This window comes from Chrysochloris asiatica, unplaced genomic scaffold (genome assembly GCF_000296735.1).
Source record: "Chrysochloris asiatica unplaced genomic scaffold, ChrAsi1.0 scaffold00004, whole genome shotgun sequence".
Classification (NCBI taxonomy): domain Eukaryota; kingdom Metazoa; phylum Chordata; class Mammalia; order Afrosoricida; family Chrysochloridae; genus Chrysochloris; species Chrysochloris asiatica.
In genome coordinates, this window is record NW_006408522.1 from 33,515,244 (window position 1) to 33,523,828 (window position 8,585).

Here is an 8,585-nt window from a genome sequence, read left to right on the forward strand (position 1 = left end):
GGTTCTGCCAGGCGTCTGTGGCCGCTCCGATCCTTTCCCCACGTGGTCTCACCCAAGATGGCGGCTCCTGGAGCAGCCGAGCGTCCCGGACTAGACAGCAATAGATTTCTTGCTTCTGCCACAAATTCCCTCAGTTGTGAGCCTTCCAAACTTCTAAGTATTCCTTTATATGTGGTTCAGAGTTCTGGGACTATCCCCTGAACCTGCTTGGTTGGGTATTCTGTGTTGTTGGCGGAGCTCTCTGCTATACGTCCACCCTATCTGCCATTTTGTTTGTTCTCCATGGCTCATATTTCTTGTGGGTAAATACCAAGTAGAGGAATTGCTGGATTATAAGGTATTTCTATTTTCAACCTTCTGAGGAAGTGCCATATTGCTTTCCAGATAGGTTGGACCATTTTGCAATCCCCCCAGCAATGCAGGAGTGTCCCAGTCTCTGAATCCTCGCCAGCATTTATTGTCCTCTATTTTTCAACCTTTGCTGTTATTGCTGGTGTGAGATGATATCTCATTGTTGTTTTGATTTGCATCTCTCTGATGGCTAATGATTGTGAACATTTCTTCATATGTTTGTTGACTGCCTGGATCTTCTCCTTGGTGAAGTGTCTGTTCATGGCCTGTTCATTTCTTAATTGGGTTATTTGTCTTTTTCTTGTAGATGTGTTGTAGTTTCCTTTATGTTTTAGAAATGAGTTCCTTATACAATGTTCCGTGAAAAAGATTTTTTTCCCAATTTGTGAGTTCCCTTTTTACTCTTTTGGTGAAGTCTTTTGATGCACATAAATTTTTAATTTTTAGTATGGCCCACTCATCTATTTTGTCTATTTTTGTTTGTGCACTTTTCAAAATGTGTGATAGTCTGTATATGCCCTGAATTAGCACCCTCACATTTGTCCCTAATTTTTATTGATGACCTTCAGTATTTTGGGATTCACATTTAGATCTTTAATCCATGCTGAGTTCGTTTTTATGTAGCGCGTGAGGTAAAGGTCTTGTTTCAGTCTTTTACATATCGCTTTCCAGTTTTGCCAGCACCATCTGTTAAATAGACTGTCTCTTCCCCATGCAATATGCCTAGGTACTTTGTCGAAAATCATTTGAGCCATTCTCTTTTGTTTCTTCATATGAGCTAAAGTTGTCTGTTGTGTCTAGGGCATTGTGAAGTTGTCATAGTTGTAAAAACAATGCAGTTGGTAGACCCAGAGGGGAGAAATCTCTGGTGGTGGGCTCCTGCAATTCAAGGAACTCTTGATGCGGTTGTCGAAGGGATATGAGAGCAGAGTTTCTGGTTCTAGATGCAGTTACTGTTGGCCTTGGTGTTATCTATGTTTGGGCACTCAATCTGGAATTAGTTCTTTGGGACCATTGAAGTTGCTGGTTTCAGTGTCTGTTAAGACCTCAAGGAAGCTGGGAGCAGGGTGACTGGCAATATGCTATTCTGGTGGCTCTGTGAGTTTTGTAGGTCTGGAGCTGAGCCTACCTGAATCCAGGCACCAAAGCAGCCCTGTTGGTCCCCACCTCATGCTGGCATGGCTCCCAACCATGCAGCTGTGAACTTCTGGAGAGCACGGTCTGCACTGGGGTTGGATCTGGGTGGGAGCTGGCCACACTTCTGGTCACCAGGGGGCCTTGGGGAAAAAGAAGAAATCATACCTTTTCAGTCACTGTTTTGAATGCCAGGTGTCCTTTGGCTGCCAAATGTGCTTATAAGATGGTTGAGCCAAGTCTGGCTAGCCATTCGCCAGTCAGTCTCCTTTTTTTTGCTGTCACCATTTGGTCTCTTCTCCCAGCTAGCACTCCATCCAGCTCTCTAACTTTCTTTCTGAAGTTCAGGGTGCCAGAATTTTCATCTGTGCCTGTTTTATTTTGTCTCTCATATCTTTGTTTTAGATGGTCTTTGTAGTGTGTCTACCTAGTCTGCCATCTTATTGGAAGTTGGCTCGTAGTTTTACTACCTTGTTAGAGTTGGTATTATCTCAACTTCTTGGTTATTTTCCCTTATGGGCATAATGCTTGCCAAGTTCCAGAATTGAATAAGGAGTTGTAACCTGACAGAATTAGACACTAGTTATAATTCTGTGTTAAGAAAACAGATTGTGGTATGCTCTGTACATTTTCTTGTCTGGTGATGGTAATAAGTACAGCTTCGTTTGCTAGAGGCTGAACTCCTACCTGCTAAATCATTAATGCCTTTCTGAGTCATAGCCTTAACTTCCTGTGCCTCTTTTAGCCTATGCTTACTGATGAAGAGTGGTTCATGTATATACTGCAAAGTATTATATTAGGACAGATAATATATAGGAATGCTGGTGAGTTAAATGCCTCTGAAAGTATGTTTTATCAAAAATATTGGAAGCTGTCCTATATAGAATTAATGTTTGAAGTTCAGAACATAATGAATATGCCCCTCAATACATCCTGACATATTGTTGTCAACTTATTTTGAATCTTTTCTTACTAAGGAATCTTAAATTTTTTTTGGTAAGGTCTAATCAGAATACAAGTTGCTCTGGTAGCGTAACAGTTACGAATTGGGCTGCTAATCTCATGGTCAGCAGTTTGAAACTATTTGCTGTTCCACGGGAGAATGATGAGGCTTTCTGCTCTTGTAAAGATTTACAACCACAGAAATCCTGTACAGGGTCGCTATGAGTCGGAACTGACTCCACGGCACATAACAACAACAACAATCAGAATACACTGTCACTGTACCAAAAGAATTGATCAACGGTCAGTTATTTCAGGAGGTATCATTTGATCAAGAACTAATGGTTTTGAAGGATGAAGTCCAAGTTGACCGAAGGCAATTGTGAAAAACAAGGCTACAGGAATTAACAGAATACTAATTGAGATATTTCAACAAATGGACGTAACACTGGAATGCTCACTTATATATGCCAAGAAATTTGGAGCATGGGTACCTAGCCAGCCAATTGGAATAGTCATGCTTGTGTGTACTGCAAAGAAAGGTGGCTGATCAGAATGTGGAAATTATCAAACACTATCATTTATATCCTTGTTGTTGTTATGTGCCATGGAGTCGGTTCCGACTCATAACGACCCTGTACAGGGCTTCCAAGCATACACAAGTAAAATTCTGCTGAATATTATTATTAAAAAATACTAGCTCCAGCAGTACATTGGCAGGGAGCTGTCAGAAATTCAAGCTAGAGCAGGACATGAAATGAGGGAAATCAATACTGATGTCAGTTAGATGTTGGCTGAAAGCAGTGAACACTAGAAAGATGTTTGTTGTTAGATTGTAAGTTGCCTCTGACCCATAGTGACCCTCTGCACAGCAGAATGAAACACTGCCCGGTCCTGCACCATCCTCACAATTATTGTTACATTTCAACCTGTTGTTGCTGCCACTGTGCCAGTCTTTCTCATTGCGATCGTCCTCCTTTTTGATGACCCTCCATTTTGATAAGCATGATGTCTTTGTCCAGGAATTTTTTCGCCTGATCCATGTTCAAAGTATTAGAGACAAAGTCTCACCATCCTGGCTTCTAAGGATCATTCTGGCTACACTTCTTCAACACCATAATGTTCTTCTCCAACAACATAATTGAAATGCATTAATTCTCCTTGGCAGGGATAGGGAACCTTTTTTAATGCCAAAATTTATTATATCATTCGCAGGCCATACAAAATTATCAACTTAAATATTAGTCTGCTGTATTTGGTCAAACATTTAATTAACTCACTCTTCGTATGATGGCTGGAACTTTGGTTGTCTAATGATTTTGAGGGCCTTTAATGGTCTGTGGGCCGTATGTTACCCACCCCTGTTCTATGGTCTTCTTCTTCATTATCCAACTTTCGCTGATATCTTGCCTCTTTAACAATATAAAATGGTTTTGTGCAGCAGTTTGCCTAATGCAGTATGTTTGATTTCATTCACTGCTGCCTCCATGAGTGTTGATTGTGGATCCAAGCAAAATGCAGTCTTTGACAACTTCAATCTTTTCTCCACTTTTCATGGTGTTATTTATTGATCCAGTTGTGAGGATTTTTATTTTCCTTACATTGAGGTGCAATCCATACAGTAGTCTTTGAACTTCATCAGTAAGCATTTTAAGTCCTCTTTGCTTTCAGCAAGCAAGGTGGTATCATCTGCATATCATAGGTTATCAGAGAATTTTCCTCCAATCCTGATGCATGTTATTTTTCATGTATTCCAGCTTCTCAGATATTTTGCGCAGCATACAGATTGAATAAGCATGTTGAAAGGATATAACCCTGGCACACACCTTTCTTGATTTAAAAATATTCAGTATCCCTTGTTCTGTTCTAACAACTGCCTCTTGATCTATGTATAGATTCTCCATGAGCACAATTACGTTTTCTGGAATATACATTCTTTGCAATGTTATCCATAGTTTGTCATGATCCATACAGTCAAAAATCTTTTCATAGTCATTAAAGCACAGGTAAACATCTGTTTGGTATTCTTTGTTTTCATCCAAGATCTATCCGCATAAGCAATCATATCCTTAGTTCTGAATCCAGCTTGAGTTTCCAGCAATTCCCTGTTGGTGTACTGTTTCAGCAGTTTTTGAATTATCTTCAGCAAAATTTTACTTGCATGTGATATTAATGGTACTGTTAAATGATTTCCACGTTCTGTTGGTTCATTTTTCTTTGGAATGGACACAATATGAATCGCTTCCAGTCGGTTTGTGTAATGGTTAGGGTTCTGTATCAACTTGACTATTGTCATCCATGTGAGTACCTTCAGTGCTGCATCAGTTTGTTGAAAGATTTAAATTTGTATTCTGTCAGTTCTTGAAGTCTTTTTTTTTGCCAGCGCCTTCAGTGCAGCTGAATGTCTTCTTCTAGTACCATCGGTTCTTAATCATATGCTATATCTTGAACTAGTTGAACATTAACCATTTCTTTTTGGTATTTATTCCTTTGGCTCTATTTATTCCTTTCAACTTTTGATACTTTCTGCGTTGTTCAGTATTTGCCCATAGAATCCTTCAGCATGTCATGTTGAGGTTTAAACTTTTATCTTCAGCTTTTTCAGCTTAAAAAATGCTGAGTGTGATCTTCCCTTTTGGTTTTTTACCTCCAGAACTTTGCACATGAATATAATACTTTGTCTTGTTGAGTTGCCCTTTGAAATTTTCTGTTCTGTTCTTTTACTTTCACATTTTTTCTATTTGCTGTAGCTTCTCTATGTTCAAGAGCAAGTTTCAGGGTCTTTTTTTTTTTAATCCATTTTGATCTTTTCTTTCCTGCCTTTTAAATTACCTTTCACTCTTTTCTGTATGATGTTCTTGATGTCATCCTAAAACTCTATGGTCTTTTGTCATTAGTGTCTACTGCATCAAATATGCTCTTGAGATGATCTCTAAATTCAACTGGGAAATCTTCAAGGTCATAGTTATGTTTTCATCTCATTGTTTTCGTTTTCTTCAGCTTCAGCCTGAACTTCTGTATGAACAATTGATTGTTCCAGTCTGCCTTGGCCTTGTTTTGGCTGATGATAGCATTTCTACTATCTCTTCCCACAGATGTAGTCAGTTTGATTCCTGTGTTCCATTTGGTGAGGTCCACATGTATAATTGTCTTTTATGTTGTTTTTAAAAAGTGTGTGCAATGAATAATTCCTTGTTGTTGTTGTTAAATGCTGTCGAGTCGATTCCAACCCATAGCGACCCTGTACAGTGTTTCCGAAGCTGTAAATCTTTACGGGAGCAGAAAGCCTCATCTTTCTCCTGTGGAACAGTTGGTAGTTTCAAACTGCTGACCTTAAGGTTCACAGCCCGATTCATAACCACTATGCTACCAGAGCTCCTTTAGTCATTGGTCTTGCAAAATTCTTTCATGTGATCTCAGCATCATTTCTATCACCAAGGCCATAGTTCCCAACTACTGATTTTTCTTCTTTGTTTTCAACTTTCACATTGCAATCTCCAGTAATTATTAATGCATTTTGATTGCATGTTTTATCAATTTGTCTGAAGAAGTTGGTTTGTAAATTTGAATAATAGTAGTATTAACTGGCCTTCCTTGTGTTGTTGTAAAGTGCTTTCGAGTCGGTTCCAACCCATAGCCACCTGTATAGGGTTTTCCAGGAGCAGCTGCTGAGCTTGAACTGCCATCCCTGCAGTTCAAATGGCTTTGCAGTCTGGTGCATTAACCCACATTGCCACACCAGGACTCCGGTCTCCCTTGTAGGCATCTGGATATTATCCTATCACATTGTACTTCAAGATGGATCTTGAAATGTTCCTTTTAACAATAAATGTAATGCCATTCATCTTCAATTTGAAGTTCCCAGTCTAGTTAACCATGTAATTGTTAGAGTCACAATGGCTAATACCAGTCCATTTCAGCACACTAATGCCTAGGATATTGATCTTTATGAGTTCTATATATCTTTTGACCTCCAATTTTCCTAGATTCATGCTTTGTATATTCCATATTCAGACTGTTAATGTGTATTTACAACTGTTTATTACCGTTTTGAGTAATAAACAGTTCCTCACTGGCAAATGAAGGTCCTGGAAGCTTTGCTCCATTTACATCACTAAGGTCAATTGTATTCTGAGGAAGCTTCTCTTCCACAGTCATGTTCTAGAGTGCCTTCCAACCTTTGACACTATGTCTGCCAATGTTATTCTGTTATATTGATAATGTTTTTATCTTCTAGCACTATATCTGACAATGTTCTGCTTCTATTCTTAAAGTTTTCAGTGGTTAAACATTCAGAAGTGGTCTACCTCTCATTGTTCCTAGACTGTCTTAGTCTTGAAGCTCCGCTGAAACCATGGTTGGCCCTCCGGTAGCATAGCTTCCAGCATCATAGCAACACGTAAGCCACCACAGTAAATTGACAGATGAGTCATGGAGACAGATATTTACTTGTGTTTAATTAACTATGCAGAGGCATTCAACTGCACAAGTCATGAGAAATTATGGGTAACATTGCAAAGAGTGGAAATTGTAGAACTTTGTGGAACCTGTACATAGACCAGGAGGTACTCGTTTGAACAGAACAAGGGGTTACTGCATGAGTCATAAAAAATTATGGGTAACATTGCAAAGAGTGGGAATTGTAGAATTTTGTGGAACCTGTACATAGACCAGGAGGTACTCGTTTGAACAGAACAAGGGGTTACTGCATGAATCATAAAAAATTATGGGTAACATTGCAAAGAGTGGGAATTGTAGAACTTTGTGGAACCTGTACATAGACCAGGAGATACTCGTTTAAACAGAACAAAGGGTTGCTGAGTGGTTTGACATTTGGAAAGGTGTGTGTGTTAGGCCTGTGTTCTTTCACTATACTATTCAATGTGTATGCTAAGCAAATAATCCTGGACTATATTAGAAGCAGGACCAAATGAAGAATAATGTAGCATCAGGATATTCAGATGAGAAACCTTTCTGGCTAAAAACAAAGAGGACTTGAAACACTGATGAAGATTAGAGAATCCAATCTTCAATATGGATACATCTCAGTATAAAGAAAACAAAAATCCTCACAACTGGAACAATAGGCATATCATGATAAGTGAGAAAAGAATGAAGTTGTCTTGGATCTACAGTCAAGTCGATTCCAACTCATGTGACCCTATAGGACAGAGTATAACTGCCCCATAGGGTTTCCAGGATTGTAAACCTATTGCCATAAAGCTTATACTGAATCATAGTGACTCTGTAGGACCGAGTAGAACTGCTCATTATGGTACTGTGTTGTTGTTAAGTGCCACTGAGTCTTTGCTGACTCAGCTTGATCTTGTGTACAGAGTAGAAGCACCTATAGGGTTTTCAAGGCTGTGACCTTTCAAAAGCAGATTGTCAAACCTGTCTCCTGGGGAAGCCTTTGGGTGGATTTGAACCACCTTTTTAAAGTGTTAAAGAGCAAAGATGTCAGCTTGAGGACTAAGATGAGCCTGATCCAAGCCATGGTATTTTCAGTAACCTCCTATGCATGGGAAAGATGGACAGTGAATAAGGAAGATTCCGTAGAATTGATGCTTTTGAGTTATGGTGTTGGAGGAGAATATTGAAAGTGCCATGGGCTGCCAAAAGAACCAGTAGATCCGTTTTGGAAGAAGTGCACCCAGAGTGCTCCTTGAAGGCCAAGATGGCCAAACTTTGTCTCTCATACTTTGGACATATTGTCAGGAGGGACCAGTTGCTGGGGAAGGATATCATGTTTGGTAAGGTGGATATGCAGAGAAAAAGAGGAAGACCCCCAACAAGATGGATTGGCCAAGTGGCAGCATCCATGAACTCAAGCATGGCAACGGTAGTGAGGTTGGCCCAGGATCAGGCAGTGTTTCGTTCTGCTGTGCATAAGGTCGCTATGAGTCGGTACCGACTCAATGGTACCTAACAACAACAACAACCAACTTTTCAACTGGTAGTCAGATGCATAAGTGTTTTAGAGCTCAACTTTTGAACAAAATATACATTTTCTGTTCTCATAGAACTTATATATATGTTGTTAAGTTCCATTGAGTCAGTTCACTCTCATTGTTGTCAGGTGCCATCGAGTCGGAACCGACTCATAGCGACCCCATGCACAGCAGAACGAAACAATGTTCGATCCTGGGCCAACCTCA